General features: G+C 33.0%; 1 protein-coding gene across 4 annotated transcripts in view; it reads right to left on the reverse strand.

Annotated features, from left to right (window-relative positions):
* Positions 1 to 18,245, reverse strand: part of LOC143233838 (serine-enriched protein-like) — a 41,268-nt gene extending 23,023 nt beyond the window's left edge. The window contains exons 1-4 of one of the 4 annotated variants that reach the window (XM_076470598.1): positions 17,938 to 18,244; positions 7,881 to 8,002; positions 7,001 to 7,080; positions 3,151 to 3,297 (exon numbers count right to left, since the gene is read on the reverse strand). The gene's annotated coding sequence lies outside the window, so the exon portion shown is untranslated. Of the gene's footprint in view, positions 1 to 3,150; positions 3,298 to 7,000; positions 7,081 to 7,880; positions 8,003 to 17,937 lie in introns of all 4 variants that reach the window. The other 3 variants (XM_076470601.1, XM_076470599.1, XM_076470600.1) reach the window with 3 other exon arrangements.
* Positions 18,246 to 19,520: the final 1,275 nt, after the last annotated feature.

Consider the following 19,520-nt stretch of genomic DNA (forward strand, 5'->3'; position numbering starts at 1 on the left):
TACTCAAGGGCTATCTGCGCTAACCCTCCATAATTTTGCAGTGTAAGACTAGAGGAAAGGCAGCTAGTCATCACCACCCACCGCCAACTATTGGATTACTCTTTTACCAACGAATAGTGGGATTTACCGTCACATTATAACGCCACCACGGCTGAAAGGACACGCATGTTTGGTGCGACGGGAATTCAAACCCGCGAATCTCAGATTACAAGTCGAACGCCTTAACCCACCTGGTCATGCCGGGCGTATATTCAGTTCTAAACCGGTTATTACAAATTGTATTTTTGTTTGTATGTTAACATATCTTTATGTTACGAAAGAAAATTATGCGTATTAATCTTGTTGGCAAATATCATAAATTCAATATATATTAACATTTGATTAACTTCTAAATTAAAATTAAAATTTCCTGTTATTTGAAATAGTGGTACGTAACATAAATCGCAGATTCGTTGGAAGTAAATTATAAGACGTACCATAATAAACTGCTATCTGTGCTCTGCTCACTAAGGTATCGAAATCCGATTTTTAACGATGTAAGTTCACAGACGTATCGCTGAGGGACACCAATTAAAATTAAACTTTTCACTTCTTCAAAATCACAAGTCACTCACAACAATGGTTTTAATTTCCAGTGAGTCCTGATAATTTAAAATTTGTGACTTAACTCCCCACAGATGTGTTTTTATAGTTTCTAAAATAATTGACACACACTTCTCTTACCATATCATACAGAGAAAGACCTTAATATACGAAAAATATATACAAATGTGTCTCTGACAAAGTTCTGTTTCAGACTGAAAGCTATTTACACTAATATTACCTGATGTGTTCGTTGAACTGAATTTCGTAAGTTCTAGAAAGTTGAGCTCACCAGAGGAGAAGCTTTTAGAGAAAATAATAGACAAGTAATCCCTCGAGTCACTACACTTTCTATCTTCTTAAAATATATATAACGTTAACTTTAGCAAGGAAAAAAAAAAAGACACCTTACAAACACAAATATAAGACGTTAAACCTCCTTCCCACTGATCGATCAACCATAAATAAAGTTTTGGCTTATGGTTCTAACTTCTAAAAGCAGTTACGAGCTAAATAAGAAAATCTTATTTAAATTATTGTTGGCCATAAACTTTTGTAATAAAACGTATTATTTTGTTTAAATCAATTTGGGCAGAATGCAGAATACCAGTAAAGACAGGATCAAATTAAGATAGTGTTTAAATACAATCAATTATTAGTTTAATGTGCTTAGAACAATAAAAGGATCGCGATATGTGTTAAGCCTGATTACGATGTTATTGAAACATAGCTAACATATGACTAATTATTTAAGAATACTTACATATTCACGCGATGTTTCAGTAAATGAATTTATTGACACAGGTTTCGATTCCTTAATGTATACAGAATATTTGACTAAGATGTTGTTTGTAATTATGCACAAAGCTACACAATGGGCTATTTGTGTTCTGCCCACCACGGGCATCGAAACGCGGACATGCCGTTGTACCACTGGAGGGCTTATTAAGATGAATCTCTGACACATACTATGAGTAAAATGTTATGCCCCTATCTACATTAAGACGTAAAAACTCAATAATAAATAATGAACTCAGCGATAGGAAAGAAATATTTAAAATAACTATTGGATATGAAGCGAAGTTAATCACCAAAATCAACTTCAACAGTCAGGCTGAAATTATCATTTCACTGTGTGAGCAAAAACAATAATTACTGTATTTCTTTAGTACCTGAGATAAGTATTATCTTAATATCTTATTTATTTGTCTGAAATCTTGCCACATAATTTTTGAACAAGTTTTTCAAAGTTATTTTAGTTTCGAAACAGCCAAATAAAATGTAAGAACATCATTTTACTCTCTTTCACCTCTTTGACCCGGTATGACCAGGTGGATTCGACTCGTAATCTGAAGGTCGCGGGTTCGAATCCCGTCGCACCAAACATGCTCGCCCTTTCAGCCGTGAGGGCGTTATAATGTGACGGTCAATTTCACTATTCGTTGGTAAAAGAGTAGTCCAAGAGTTGGCGGTGGGTTATGATGACCAGCTGCCTTCCCTCTAGTCTTACACTGTTGAATTAGGGACGGCTGATAGCCCTCGAGTAGCTGTGCGCGAAATTAAAAAAACAAAAACTAAACAATATTTCACCTCATCTTACAACCTAATCATAGAAACTACATAATTAGCTAATTCAAGGAGACTGGACCAAATCTTCCAGCTGAGGGTTTTTACTCTTTCTGATTTTTAAAAATACGGTAAATGTATAAACTAATCGTGTAACTTATATGCGTGCTGAAGTAATATGTGCCAACGTTTTTCTACATTCTGTCGATATTTTTGTTTGTTAGTGAATTTCATTCAAAGCTACACAAAGGCTTTCAACTGGTAAAACAGAGAGAATGAAGCTGTTCAACACCAGCTATCGCAAAGTATGAGGTTACTCTTATCGAACGGAATTGTGGTATTTGACTTCCCAAAGCTCGGAACGAATTTTGTACTTTTTTAGCGATAATGAGACGCGAGCCACGGAACCTCAGAATCACAATTAGACGCACTAACCGCTAGGATGTTTTTCACTGAATCAATCATTCTATTTCTTAGTTAAATACACAGATATATACTGAAGCCATAATGTATGCTAATATACTTTATTTAGTGAGTAAAATGGTAAGAACCAATCTTCCCAATCATGACTGTTACAGGTTTTATTGTGCACTTCACTGTCTTCATTGTAAGAAACGAAAAGCAAAAACAAAGAGACAAAAGCAAAAGCACAACAAATAAGATTAAACGAAATAAAGACCTAAACGAAATTAATAAAATAATATTTCCAAAGGAAATGTTTACGATTTACTAAAACAAAATGAGCTTTTACAGGATACAGTACAATTAACAGTTGAAAACGACTAACTAGAAACGAACAGGAAATCTTATTTAAAAATACGTGTTTTGTTCTTTACTGTACATATATTAAAGGTATACAAACTAAAAACATATAATAGTTAATTTATTATTTGTTCTAATTATAAGTAGTACAATAATAAACATTACATGGGAAAAATTAAATTTGGCTATTTTTCCTGATTCACAACATTTTTTTCTTTTAAACATCGAAGCTTCACTTACCACTGTAGAGTTAAGAAACGATCCCTATCAAACTCGTCCCCGTTCTCCCAGTCTTCTCATGCATGCTTTGAAGCTTTCAAACCCGATTCTTCTCGTCGCTCTGGCGACAGAGTGTTTTGCACATGCCCAGTACTTATGCCTTCAGTTCTACGTAGATGAAGCACGTGCGGGTAAATATCTAATTATTGAAACTTTTGAATAACAGAAGAAAATTATAATCTAGCGCAATGTGATATTTTTGCGAGCTAGCAGTATAAATCTCAAATGTGAAGTAAATTTGATGTTTGAAAAGACTGAAGGAAGCAGTTGTGCCCTTAATAGTGAGGTAAATAATTTAAAAAATAATCATTAGTATTTTAGTAAAACTTGTGGATGTTAAATTAAATATACAAAACGATTTAGGAGAACATTTTTAAAACTTTGGGAAACTATACAAGAAAAGTTTTGAAATTTCTGAGTGTAGACAAAAATCAAAAGAAAAAGGGATATCTCCTCTCTACAGCGGGTGACAACAAGTTTCTGGGTATACAATGAAAATCCTGGGTTCGATTGCCCGCTTTAGGCAGAGAGCACGTAACTCTTAGATCTAAAACAAATAATAACAGAAAACGGAATAATTTAATGGAAACCCTTAAAATTCTAACTGTAAACTGAATTGTGATTTCAAAAAAAATAATTAGTGGAATCTCTAGGATCTTAGCTCTAGGTTGAATTATATTTAATAAAACAATTAGTGAAACTTTTCAAAACTGAATCAGTGAGAAAAAATTAATGGAATCTATAGAATTTCAAGTTGTCAGTTGAATCGTGAAACAATAAAAACACAGAATTTTCATGCTGCAGGTGAATTACAAAAAACAAACAAACAAGGTTTGATTTGAATTTCGTGCATAGTAACAAAGCTAGGGAACAGCAGTACTTCTCTGAAAGAAACAACATGAAGCAATTCTATATCTTACTGTACACATTTTATGACTCCACTATGCGGAGTAAATGTCTATTGTGTATTCAGGTAAATAAGACATCTTAAGCGACAAGACCAAAACGCTAAAGAAACTAATTTACTACTTTAACAGCTGTAATACATTTACCGTTATGTTTATTTTAGCACTTACACTCGTTTCATTATAGTTTTCTTTTTGCCTGTGACGTATCTTGTCGAAATTTGTAGAAGATTCTTGAGAGTAAGAATCAACAATATTTGTGACGTAAACTCTAACGTGTTTGAACTTTGCTGAACATACTATAAATTTCCTTTAAACTATATAATACCGATGTGCAGAGAGGAATATTATTGGTCAGCTACAGTCAATGTGCATAGGCCTTGGAAGTATAGCTTTGATTAACACCTATTAATCAGAAAACTACAGAATTGAACCAGGAACGTTTATAGATTTCGGACATCACAAACTGTTTAACTTCAGTGAATTACTTTGGACGTTATTATTTATACGAGAGTATTAAATACCTTTGCAGGGAGAAGTCAACTTGTAAAGGTGTGAAGCCAAAGAAGAACCTTTTTTTTTTTTTAATTTAGCACAAAGCTACTCGATGGTTATCTGTGCTAGCCGTTTCTAATTTAGCAGTGTAAGACTAGAGGGAAGGCAGCTAGTCATCAACACCCACCGCCAACTGTTGGGCTATTCCTTTACCAACGAATAGTGAGATTGACTGTCACATTATAACGCCCCCACGGCTGAAAAGGCGAGCATGCTTTGGTGCAATTGAGATTAAAACCCGTGACCCTCAGATTACGAGTTGAACGCCTTAACCCACCTGGTCATGCCGGGCCTCCTCTAGTTACCTTAAGCGAGGCATGACAATATCAACTCAGAATTAATTTGCTCGTCATGGACCTAGATCATTGATACAATATTCAGTTATATACAGGATATAAGACTCAGTGTTGTCTGTAAGTTTGTAGAACTGTTGTATATAAACCATAATTTATATTAACAATTAATAATAACCGTTATTATAAATTATATCTTTTTGTTTGCATATTAAAATATATTTGTGTTAAAAAAGAAAATTTTGACTATTTTGTTGACAAATTTCACAAATTTAGTAAATATTAACAATTAACTTCTAAATTGCAATTAAAATTTCAAGTTATTTGAAATAGTAATATGTGACGTACGTAATATAATAAATCAGAGACTCGTCCGAAATAAATTATAATACGTAATATAATACACCCTACCGAACATGGAATCAAAAACGAGCGATGAGCTCATTGATGAACTCTCTCAGTATGCCATTATTGAGGTTATTGCTAGGAAACCCACTATTACTGTGACAAAGAAAGCCTTGAAGGGTTTTTCTGTTAAGAAAGCATCTGGTTCTAATGTAATCCCAACCAAAATATCGGAGGCAGGTGGAGAACTCCTTGTACATGACCTGATGGAGTTGTTCCAACAAACATGAATACAAGAAAAAGATCTTCCAGCAATAGAGAGATGTCTCATTTGTCCATTTGTACAACGAGAAGCAGAATTTATAAATATGTGACAACCACTGGGATATCACTTTTCATGTATTCATTAAAGAGATACTCATTAGAATTACAGACAAACCATTTCATATAACCTCTACTAGAAGGACCCACACCAGTCAGTACGGTTTTAAGAAAGGAAAACGAATAACGGAAATTATTTTGCGACCAGACAGATCCAGAAAAGTGCCTAAAATCAAACATTAATATCTACTACATCTTTGTTGACCTGGCCAAGAGATTTCATACGGTGAGCAGAAACACGTTGTGGAATATTTTGGCAAATTGTGGCTGTCTGGACAAATTCACTATTGATTAAACAGTTTCAAGATGGTATAATGGCCAGAATATTAGAGGATGGTGAAATATCTCAGCCTTTTTATAAGACAAATGACCTAAAGCCGGACTGTGTTCTTACATTGTTATCCTTCAGTATCATATTTGTCTTTAAATGTCTATAAAGATTTCTATACTAGAGTATTGATTAGTTTTAGATCTGATGGAGAACTGTTCAATATCAGAAGACTTCAGATCAATACCAAAGTCTTTGAAGATCTGGTGTGTAAACTGTTTTTTGCTTATGATAGTAGACTAGTGGCTAACTTCCAGAATTGCTTTACTGCAGCTTGCTCTCTTTATGGCCTAACCACCATCTTGTAAAAGACAAATGTTTCACACCAACCAGCACGAGGCACGTCCTATTTCTTGAGACTGAAAAGTTTACAGACAAAGTTGAAAGTACAAAAACTCTAATTATTTAATCTTAGGTTTAAGTATGTGAGTCTTTACCAACATACAATGACCATCTCAAGAAAAGTAAAAAAACATATCTTAATTGTCTCATACAACTGATGAGAATAAGATGACAACAAAAAATTTTCTGACACAGAGGTTTTACAACATACAAGGATGCCAAGAGCTAGTATCATAGTCATTAAAGCACAACTAAGATAGTTAGGCCATGTAATCAGAATATCAGAAGCATACATTCAAAAGAAATTATTCCATGAAGAGCTTGTTAAAAGCGAAAGATCACAAACTGGGAAAAGTAAAAGGTGCAAAGACTGTTTGAAATCGAAACATTAATATTGAAAAATGGGAACAATATTACATGTTGTACAGTAAGTTATCTCACAATTATATCTTGGGCGCATTGCGGAAGAATATTTCACGCATGGAATGGGCTTATTAGCCATCTACGTATTTCTATTTTCTATTCAATTCTATTCCATCAAATGATGTTCTTGCCCACCACAGATTTATTTTTGTAATTTCTTAATGAATGTATTAGACAGGATATATTATGAAACAATAAGTTAAGCAAAATAAATTTAATAAAAATTAAAATAGATTTACCTTTACTTGACTACTTAGTGTATATGAAGAGAAGATAATGTCACCTCCATAAAAATTATATCAACTCTGTGGTAAGAATCCTGTTTACGTGAAAAGAAAGTTCAAGTTTATTTTGCCTAATGGGTTATTTACAAACAAAAAGATAAACAGATATTAGAAAGTGTTAAATTTGACTAAACCCAAGAATTAAATTTGTCTTGTAATAATTTTTTTCAATTTATAGGATAAAAAGTAAATAATTCGAGTGATCAAAGTACAATATTAAAATACTGTTTAAAGCATAATGATGAATGTTTTCTGTTTCATACTTTGTCATAATGATAACTTATGTCAATAAAAGATGTAAAATTTATTCTTGGCGTATATTCTTGGAAATTTTGAATGCCGAAAAGATAAATTAGAAGTATAGTTCTTGTAATAGAACGCCATCGTAGAGTAAATTAAGAAACTGCAAAACAAAATAAGATTTTTCAGACTTTCTTTAGCCTTAAGCAAACAATACTTAGTCTTTAGGTGTTCCTCGAAAACTATATGTGTTTAACTATTTACAAAATTGAAATTTTCAAAGTATAAAATTATGCAACTTTCAAACATTTTTTTGCAGCTACCACTCAAGACTTTTAATTATTTTTAATGGAAATTTCTAATTCAAACCGTTATCATCAAATCTTTAGTTTGTTATAGCATCTAGATAAATATTCAGTTAAATTCTTATCTAATTGAGGTATAGTGTAGAATTTCAATGAAACTCTTAGCTTGTTGTAACGTCTGATGTAAGCTTTAACTTAGTATTTTTTTATATTAAGAGTCAAGTAGTTTCAGTTTCACTCTTTTTTAATATTTAGTAAACTTTTTCTGTATTCAAAAGGTTATAACTTACAATACTTTGTTTCTTCCTATAAGCCCCCCGCTAGTACAGCGGTATGTCTCCGGATTTACAACGCTAAAATCAGGGGTTTGATTCCCCTCGGTGGGCTGAGCAGATAGCCCGATGTGGCTTTGCTATAAATGAAAACACAAACACAATTCTTCCTATAAAATAACTATTATATTCCTTATAATAAAATTTCAACTACTAAAGTTTATTCTCAGATTTAGAGATAATTCTAACTTTTTTCTAATCAAAATAGTGACATTAAGAATATAAGTGTTGTTAAAATTAGACTGAAATGCTGAAGAGAAAGAATTTTATAGCATTACTATATTTTTAGTAATTTGTCAGTTAAAATAATACAAGTGTTCTGTTTTTTATTTTGTTTTCTTTATATACAGCTCCATAGATGAATAATGGTTCAATAATGCTTTGCCATTCTACTCTTTTAAAAGGTCAAATGTTTCTTTTCCACTCTTCTGCATCAATTTGCGACTTAAACAAATGACCTGGTTTCTCCTTTAAAACGTGTATTACTTCTTTTCTTTCATCTCAAAATTTATCCAATTCAAATAAACGCTGAAGCTTTTTGTTCAAAAACACCTACTATTTTTTTAAATATTGAAAAACGTTAATGGGTAATCTTTTATAAACGTCTCGTTTGTATGTCGGTATTCAAGTTGTTATCGGCTCTTCCAGCATAGTTTCTTTTTAAGCATAACGGTTATGTGACGTTGATTAGTATTGAATATAATAGGTTAAGTTCAACAAATAGTTAATAATGTTCACACACCGGTTGTATTGAAATTTTCCTAAATAATAAATAATATTCATAATATATTAACTGTACCGTAACTCTCGATACATGAATATGGTTCAATATTTTACACTAAATGAAAAGTAATGTTGTACGTATCACTTTGAACTCGATATTTATTATTTTCTTGATCTTTTTTAACGCTATTTAACTAGAAAAAAACGAATTGACGAAAACTGTTCCTTCTATGCTTTATATTCCTTATAGTTAACCTACAATAGAATTGTACAATGTTTCTTAACAATAAAACAATGTTAATCAATAGAATATACTATGCTTCATTATCGTTTTTCCTGAATCTGCAGAAAAACGGTTTAATCCTGGAACGATGGAAATAGTACTTCCGATGAATAATATAGAAAAATAATAAGTAACAATAATGCTATCTATTCTTTAAATTATGTTATTATTGAATAAAGGACATTAACAACACAAATTAGTAACTTAATTTTAACTACTTTTTCAAATTCCTGTGTTATTGTTGAATAAAATCATTACAAACATAAACAAAAAATTTAACTTATTTTTAATGTTATTGCATAATAATCAGTATACAACATATTTATGATTACTATAATTTTTCATTCAATTAACACGGCATAGTATGGCCAGAGTGTTAGGACGCTTAACTCGTAACCTGAGAGCCGCGGGCTCAAATCTCTGTCGCACCAAATATGTTCGCTCTTTCAGCCATGAAGGCAATTATAATGTGATGGTCAGTCCCACTGTTCATTGGTCAAAGAGTATCCCAAGTGTTGGCGGTGGGTGGTGATAACTAGCTGTCTTCACTCTACTCTTACACTTAAATTAGGGTCGGCAATCACAGACAACCCTCGAGTAACTTTGCGCGAAATTAGAAAAACAAAGAAAGCTTTAACACTTCAAACGGAGGATAACTTACCAATCTACTTATTTTTTCTATAAGTAAATAAATTAATTTGTTCTTTTCAGATGTAGTGCTTAAACACATTTCAACACTTAAATATCAATAGTTGTATTCCAATTTAAAATATCCCATTATTATTTTCATAAATTTGACTCCAGAATACAAATGTCTTTTTGAATTACTGGTATTTCGTTTCTACACATGTAAGGAAGAAACAAATCTGAAGTGTACAGAAATAGAGTTAAATAATGTACAGTTAAATTAATCCTGCAAAACATAATAATGATTTCTGGATAGTTTTCTACTAAAGCTGGCAAGATACAAACATAACAATAACGCTTGAATTAACTTACTCAAATACCTTACTCGTGAATAAACGATTAAAGTTATAAAACTATTAATGTCTCTCTAATGTAATACGCCATCAGTTCGAAAGTCTTTTGGTTAACTGATAAAATGTTTCGCACTTTTTAATCTTTATTGCTCTATTTTTATCCATATATAAATATAAGTTAGTTTAGTCATTTGTTAAAGTGCTACGTAAAAACATTGCTGAGAGTTTAAATTAATTTTTGTAGCCCAAGAAGGAAAAAGCGTAAATAGATAAAATGTGTAATATCTTTGCGCACAGTGTTTTCAATTTTACACTTACCACTAACGTATACTGGAGATTTCAAGGAAGGTTACTGACTTAAGCTATTATTCATTTAGAGGGAGGTACTTATAAAAACGACCCAGCATGGCCAAGCGCGTTAAGGCGTGCGTCTCGTAATCCGAGGGTCGCGGGTTCGCATCCCCATCACGCTAAACATGCTCGCCCTTTCAGCCGTGGGGGCATTATAATGTGACGGTCAATCCCACTATTCGTTGGTAAAAGAGTAGCCCAAGAGTTGGCGATGGGTGGTGATGACTAGCTGCCTTCCCTTTAGTCTTACATGCAAAATTATGGACGGCGAGCACAGATAGCCCTCGAGTAGCTTTGTGCGAAATTCAAAAACAAACAAAAACTTATAAAAACAGCCTGAAGAATGTCCTTCATTAACTATTAAGTTTTAAACAAATAACCAATCCTTTAATTTTACATAATTATACGGAGGATTCACCCCGAACAGTTTACGCTAGTAACAAAAGTTTCATGTTATTGCTTTGTCTCTCCCTATTATATCAGTATGCAATATTCCTTATAGGTTACCTACGCTAATTTGAACTGACTTAGTTGAACCAATAAATATATTTTCAGTAATAAGTCAATCTCATTGAGAGTGACGTATTATCTTACGACTCAAGAAGTTACCCTGTTATAACTTACAGTAACATTTTTCACACGCACTTGCAACATGGCGACATAGATTAGCACTTGTTCTTTGTAATCTCGTCTTTACCATTCTAAAAAATCAGCTAAAATACAGGGCTTAAGATATATAGAGACGAAGTGCTAAAGTTTGTTTTTGTAAACATACGATATTTTGTCACTAATTTACTGTTACTTTAACCACTCCTTGACCATGTTGTCTATGATTGCATATTGTTAAATGAGACTTTTCTCAAACCCTTACTAACAGCAGTTATTTGGATACCATTTTCATCATTATGGTAATCACAGGATATTGGCTAAAGTGGTGTGTTTGTATGCTGTCGTTTTCTCCTTCTCAGAATACCTATCATGGACATTTCATAGCTACGAGGTACTCTCCCTCTAGAATTATCACTTTTGTTATGTTCTTCTTGAAGTCAAGGTGCCCCATTATTTTACCTACTCCTTGGATTGTATGTTTCACAATCACGTATTCTAGTTGACAAGAATTATCATAATTTGTCTCAAACAGAACTTGTTCGATTTCGGGACAACCAGTTCATTTTTATAATTCCATTCTCCTATTCAAACTGCATCCATTTCTATACCCAGATGTACTAGTTTCGACTAATGTTGATCTTCTTCATTTCGCCAGCTTGCTGTCTCTAGTAGGAAGTGATCGTCTTTCCATCAAACTCGACTGAGGAATTGTCATATTTATGATCATCTTGATACAAGTTCAACTTCTTTCGATGTACACAATGGTTTGAAGTCTCCATTGATACCATACCATTTTAGCTAGCAAAATCAAATCCATGATATTTTGTGCAGTTTGTCTTAAGTTTCTTCAAATCGTGGACTATCATTGTTTGATATATAAATCGGGTTTTCAATACAATAAAGTATCTCGAAGTCTTATATGACAAAGACCTTACTTGAACGACAAGACTTGAAGATTTTGACAATCGACAGGAACTTTTAAGGGTTTGAATCCACTTCTCTTTCTGTATTCCTTTATTGACCTGTTCTGACCTATGTGCATACTGCATTGATCACTGCAATTGCCGGCTTTTATCACATACTACAGATTCTGAAACGTCTTGTCCTCCAGAGCTTTCAGAATACAACTGTCTAGTCCAATTAAAGAACTTTCTGACTGTATCTCTTTTCCACAAATTCTAGTAAGTTTACACAGTCTTTGATAACGATATGTTAACTACTGTTTCCGAACCCGCAATGTCATCTTTAGAGACATTCTCTCTTTTCCTGTTTTCCACATTTTATCCTGCTCACTACAATTATTTTAAGGATTAATTGTTCTGTATGTTTGTTGTTGTTCGAAATAATTATTGGAAGAGAAATATAAAATACATAAAAAACAGAAGAAACCAAAATATATAAAAAACAAATACAAAATATTTTCATCGTCCAGTTTTATATAATATCTAGTTTCACCTTTCACACATTCATTATTATTAGTCTTAACTTTTATCTTCTCAATTCAACTAGCAAAAGAGAGAGAACGAAATCCTCTTCCGGCTCGCCACAAATGAAATCTTGTCTTAATTACGTTTTCTTGCGAATGTTACATTGATTGGTTATAGTTTCTTGCTAAACTGCACAAGAGTTATTAACAAATAAGTGTCCATGATTCTAAACTGATAGACTATAGAGAAGGCAGCTGGTCCATACCCAGTGATTGTTAACATTTTAAGCATAACAAAATAATTTACGATTTCAATGAAAATAATTCGCTTATGTAAAACAGAGATAAGATATCATAGTTGCTGAAGCAAAAACACATTCTAAGTCAATTATTTCCCCAGGTTAATATCGAGAATGCTAGGATAAAACTTCTGTATCATTAGCTTTAGGTGCGAAAGTCTTTATTTGCCATAAGCATACCATAGTTGATAGCGAGAGCTGTTAGAGATATGATGGGCGTGTTGAGTACTGAGAAGAGAGGAAATTATTCGTGGTTTAAATTACTGAGAACATATCGTAGACCTAAACATACGATAAATTACTGCAAAATGTGTCAAGAAATCAAAGCGTCATTCTACCAAACACAGTTGCATCTTTTGTAGACCTCTAAGTATAACACGAGGCTGTGTGGCTTTAGAAAAAACAGAAACTGAAGAATTTTTCGTAGAAAAATAAGTAGGAGGAATAATGTCAATGACAAAATTAAATACTGAAGATGTAGATCTATCTTTTACAATAGAAAAACGTTTTGTACTAGAAAACAGGGGATACATGAAATCCATTAAAAAATCCACAGACTTGCAAGTACCTAATCATTCAAAAGCTGATCCGCCTCTTTTCCTGAAAATGTTTCGAGATCACCTAGTTTATATGGTTTATGTGTGTGTGTATTCTTATAGCAAAGCCACATCAGGATATCTGCTGAGTCCACCGAGGGGAACTCAGCAGATAGTCCAATGTGGCTTTGCTATAAGAAAACACACATACATTCATATGGTTTGAATCCTGGCTAGCTCCTTTCGTCTCTTATTCAATTCAGAGCCCAAACTACGGATAACTCCACAATATATGTTTGTTTGTCGTAAGTAGTAATACGAAAGACAATGTGTTGAATCTTGTTTGTGGAAATTCACAAATGTTACCAGATTGCAGCATTATTACCCACCCGTAGTATACAGAGTAAAATTCCTAAAAAATACACTTAGCAAAACGAATTTGGAAAACATTTGTTACAATTACTACAGAATGAAAAAATAGACTTTCAGCGGGTGCAGAAACATATTTAACAGTTCTACAGCTTTGTCTAATAATGAAAGTTACAAGTTCAGTAAAATTATATTAAATTTTCACATGTCAAAAATGTAAAAGTATGTATTACACTCCGTGAAGATGAGAAAACTTGTAGAAAAAAATATATATGTAAAAACGGCTGGTATGGATAGAGAAAAACTCTATGTAGAGGAGCGAATAAAGTTTTGACCTTCTTCGATCATTGTCAGGTTCGCAAAGAAAGAAAGAGGTAACTGACCGATAGCTTACCCCATTACATTACAAGTAGAAAAATGGAAACCAGATTCAAAGAACACAAAAAGTTACCTTCACACGTTTTCGAACACTGCAAGTCAAATAAACACAACATAACCATAGAAAACACTCAAATACTAAATAAAGAAACAAACATAAACAAACGCAAAATTACAGAAGCCCTACTTATACAACAACTAAAACCAAAATAAACCAATATAAAGGAACGCCTTTATACTTATACTAATTAATAACCTAGCATCCAACTGCAACGTCCCCTACAATCCCATACCTGTTTACAGTCTTGTCCATAAGACATGTGCTTGGCAACTGTCAGTTGCAAACTCTCTCTTCGTTAACCATGACGTAAGAAAGTTGAAACGTTGTTCTCTGCTTTATTAGTAAAAGAGGTAATACTCATACCAGCCATTCTGAGCTACATTTTTACTTCAAGGGGGTTTCGCCTCATGACGAATGGTTAACTTGGTTTGAATATAGCACAAAGCTATAACAGGCCTCACTACGCTAGTTGTCCCCACTTTAGCATACACTAGAGGGCAGAGAGCTAGTCAAAAATACTCGCCGCTAATTCATGAGCTACTTACTCTTTCACCAATGAATAATGGAATTGACTGTATGACAGCCGAAAGAGAGAGCATGTTCGGTGACCTGGAAAACAGAAATGAACACAACACGCTTTATCTCAAATGTCTTAAAGGAAGACATTTATACCTCTATTAATAAATATAATCTAGTATCTAAGCACGCCCTCTACATTCCTACACTCAATTACACAACCGCCTTCAAACATGTGGTCAGCTATCAGACAATTACCTCTATCTTTCTTTGTGAATCTGACGATGACCGAAGACGGTCGAAACGTTTTTCGCTCTTCTATATAGTACTTTCTATATTCATACCAGCCGTTTCTACATGTATATTTTTCTCTACAAGTGGGTTTTCTAGTCGTTACGGATTAATATTTGTAATCTGTAGCTTTGGTGCCTCAGCTTCAATATTGAGAAAATCATTTTGACTGTTTTAAGACATAACACCTGAATATACTTTTGAACGTCAGGAGGAGACTGACGTTTAATATTTTGTTTCACTCTTGCAATGTTTTTTTTTTTTGTACGCGAATGACGGCTTCTTTAAGAAAGCTTCATGTAGACTCCAGAGTCATAAGTATAAAAAATAAGTATTAACTTGTACTAAGAGTCAATGGCACTTCATATAAACGATACCCCAGGTTCAGTGCTGCACTTTGAAATACTTTCATCGTCAAGCATGCAGTTTCTATTACAATGACTTTCTTCACAAGCCTCCAATGAACATGAACATTGATTCTGAAGATAATACTTAGCGTAATTGTTTCTTACATCTGTATCGATAGAAATTATATGAGTGTGGTCGACTGATATTGCTCTGATTTCAGTTTATTCGCCTGTATTTCTTACAAAGAAAACAACTGATTTCAAGATGTGGTTTGTGAACTTTCATTAACTTAAGGTTTCTGTTCAGTATATTGTAAATGTCAGGAGATATTCCCAACTCATTGCCATGAGTTTTGTTGCAAAAGGTCTTCTTTCTTTTCCGGGTAACTAGAAGCAGTGTCAGAGCAGCCCATTGTTATCCTAATGCTCGGCTGTACAAATTTTTCTATCTCCATGGAGAACGTTAAAAGCTTCCTCTTTCGAATGTTGTTAAATGGCTCAACTTTACGTAGCAATTCTTAGATACCACTAAAATTCCTCAAAACGACTGTTAAATATATTTTCAGCAGATAAATTTAACGACGGCAGCACTTCTTCACTAAATGATGGGGACTGGGAATTAGTGTAGAGCTTGTAACAACGATCCTAGCAAGAATGTTGACTGTTCATTCCTTTAAAAAAACATAGTTTTTCTCTAGGTCATTTACTTGAATATTACTAATTTCCAACAGTTTATAAACTTTGTTATAAACTGTAAAGTAACGTGTTTCGCCGTCTAATGTTCCTCATTTCCAGCTCTGAGGCAACTTCTGCTTTGGGACAATTAGAAAAGGCAGAATTGACTATGTGAGCGCTAGCAGCATCACAGGAACGAAATTGTTATATTGTCAGCACTAGCAGCATCACAGGAACGAAATGGTTATATTGTCAGCACTAGCAGCATCACAGGAACAAAATTGTTATATTGTCAGCACTAGCAGCATCACAGGAACGAAATGGTTATATTGTCAGCACTAGCAGCATCACAGGAACGAAATGGTTATATTGTCAGCACTAGCAGCAACACAGGAACGAAATGGTTATATTGTGAACACTAGCAGCAACACAGGAACGAAATGGTTATATTGTGAGCACTAGGAGCATCACAGGAACATCAGGAAATTGACGAGGATGATTGTTAGGTTGGTGTTTAACATATAATTGTATTCGTTAATGATCTTTACCATAAAGAAATCTAATACAACATTATTTGCCCTTGAAAAAACTAAACATAAGCCGTATGTCAAAATAGGTTTGTAAATCCCTAGAAGAAGACCCATATGTTTTACGTCATACCCGTCAAAAACTTAGTTGCAATAGTTTGACATTACCAGTTAGAAACTTTACAAACTATATTGTCTTACTACTACGTTGCATTTCAACAGGGCGATTAAAGTCACCTAAACATATTTTACTTCAACCATATGAGATTCAAACCAGAAGTAAATGAAAATTGTGAAAAGTCAATTTAGATGAAATAAACTTAAAACGAAGATCAAAGTGAAATGAAATGCAGTAGGAAAACACAAGAGGAAGAAATGTGAGATTCATTTATGAAGAGAATTACATAATGCAAATATATTGGAATGAGTTTAAACGAAACTGTAATTTTTAACAAATTAAGCATTTTTAAAATTTATATTAATTGTTTCGTAACTGTGGTTTTGGACAAAAGGAAGTCTAGCAAAAAAAACAGTAAACTTTCATATTTTACTAAACTAGAAAAATAGAACAGTTATAGTAAATAAAATATTTATTTGTTTTATGATTGTATATTATTATACCAAACACACAAAGTATTATAAAGAATTGTATATTCTATTAATGTGTCCTGAAAGGCAGCGTCTTGCGTTTTCTAATTCGCTTCAAAGTCAAAATAAAACTACTTTTTTATTTTAGTTGGTTTTTTTAAACGACTACCCATCAATACTAACATAACCACGAGTTAAATTGAATAATTCTGTTCGTTTGCTTTTTCAATTTCTCCGAAAGCTACACGATGACTATCTAGCTAACCGTCCCTAATTTTGCAGTGTAAAACTAGAGTGAAGGTAGCTAGTCATTTCTCGTTTATCAAAATTGATCATGCTACAAGAAAATCTCGTTCCTTTGTTTATCTAAACTGATCGTGTTACAAGACAATCTCATTTTCTTGCTCGTTTTAGTGCTATTCTGAAACTGATTATACTGTCTTTGTCATTATTTTCGTAGCTCAACAGAATCAAGGTAATTTTTATTTGATGAAAGGAACAAATTTAAACAATAGAATCGTCATCTAAGAGTAAAACGAAAAATTGTTACTTTTCAGAACAATAAATGTAAACTATGAAAAAAATGTTATTCATTCGAATATCACCAGGAGCAACGATTGCATAGGAAAAATTCAATTTGAGATCTAGTTTTCAGTTCATGCTGAACTACTGCACGTGTCAAATGTTCGTTGCTGCTGCCGTCGTTCGAATGCAGATCTATACTAACATACTGTAAGTATGCGTTAGAAGGAACATCACCATAACAAGATATAAACAGTGTTTCAAAAAACGGTGGCAATTTGAAACACTGATTTCAAGCCTCACACAACTTCCTGAAGAATCAAATGACAGTTACAACTGTATGGAATTAGAAATAAGTCCATCTTTGGTATAATATAACAATAAAGGACAATCTGTTTCACTGTATATATCCAAAATTGTCACACATAAAAAATAGGAAACATTTGAGTTCTTTCAGAAATCAATTAATTAACTGATTTAAATAAACCTGAATACTTCATCAATTAAAAAACAAAAAACATTTTTCGTACCAACCTGTCGTTTATACATCCAGCATCATACTTTAGTCCATGGTAAAATCAAATTCAGTCTTTCCCTGTCAAATGATTTTAAACTCTCTACTAATCACAGTTTAGATATTTTATAGGGCAAGAATATTTAACAAACTAATTTGGATAGTTGCATTCGTTTTCAAAAGAACACAGTACTAATACGTAATTAACTATACGTACACGGAATATCGTGTAAAAACACAATCATTATTAAGAGCTCTCAAAATCATACCATGTAATAAGATATCATCCTTAAACCTTGCCTGAAATTCTTAGAAAAATAAAACACACCCTGATTTCTAGTACTGAGCTACGTAATGTTGACATACATTCTGATAAAACTATAGTGTAAATAACATTTTAAAATTCAGTTGTTTTAATTTTTTTGTGTTTGCACAAAATTATTGCCCGTTTCGAGGAACATGTAGGCTCTTTATTTAGTTCTTAACCGTGATAGGAAGCTCATACTTTATGAATGTTCTGCAATGGTATGACAGAGTGGTGTACCGCCATTCCCTCATGAACGCATTTATTCTATTACCAGAATTTGTATTGTTTTTAAGTTGAATTTTGTCTATGGTCTGTTGCAGGTATTTTTTATACTGGAGCTTTTAACACGTGTGAATTAAGAAATTAGTGCCCACGACATAACATATGTTTGTCCACTAAATCAAAAAGTAAACCAATGTTTAGGAATTCAAAAATAGATTTGCTTAAAATTAATAATATGATAAACCACAATTTAAGACGATATAAGTACAGCACGTATACACACACGATTTGTTCTTGCATCAGATATATATAGTAATTATGATTAACAGTCAGCTCTAATCAGGATTTGACTTGTACATGAAACTTTGAGTAGATTGTACAGGTTTTATGAGCGATATAGAGTCCAACACCAGCAACAATTTCAAATCAAGCATTAAAAGTGTTATCGTGCACTCACCAAACTGCCGTCGATAATTATACTGTTAGAAACAGGATTTCTAGGTATTTTATCTTTTTTAGTTATAAAATAACAAAAAGTCAAATATTCGTAAAAGAAAACACCTTTTTATGACGTAAACCTATCGATTATAGAGGTAAAACACCATTTATGACTTTAAATAAAAGACCCTTTATTACTTGAAATATGAGTCGCATTGTAGAAAACAATGTTTTTATCTATCCACATTTTATGACGTTTGCATGTTTAAGAAACATATGAAACAAAAGCGAAGAACACGTTTCTAAATATAAAACAATCTCAATTCCATTTAAAATTCACAAAGACACTCAGTCTCTAGGCGTCATCGTGCATTTAATGACACCTTTTTAGTCTTTACTATTAACGACGTCATCAACACTTGGGATCTGCGTGCTATCGATCGTGCTCGAGCAGATAAGATGTTTTCAGTATCAATCTCTGTAGCTTGTTGCAAGCATAGCGAAAATGTGTTCTCAAATGAGCTAACTCCAGCTTGACAAGAGATTATTGATTGTGTCAAACATTATCGAGCCAATACGCTGTATCTCCTTCCCCTACGTCTTTCTTGTGGCTAAAACTCCATTTCTTTCCCCCAT

Source organism: Tachypleus tridentatus, chromosome 12 (genome assembly GCF_004210375.1).
Source record: "Tachypleus tridentatus isolate NWPU-2018 chromosome 12, ASM421037v1, whole genome shotgun sequence".
Classification (NCBI taxonomy): Eukaryota; Metazoa; Arthropoda; class Merostomata; order Xiphosura; family Limulidae; genus Tachypleus; species Tachypleus tridentatus.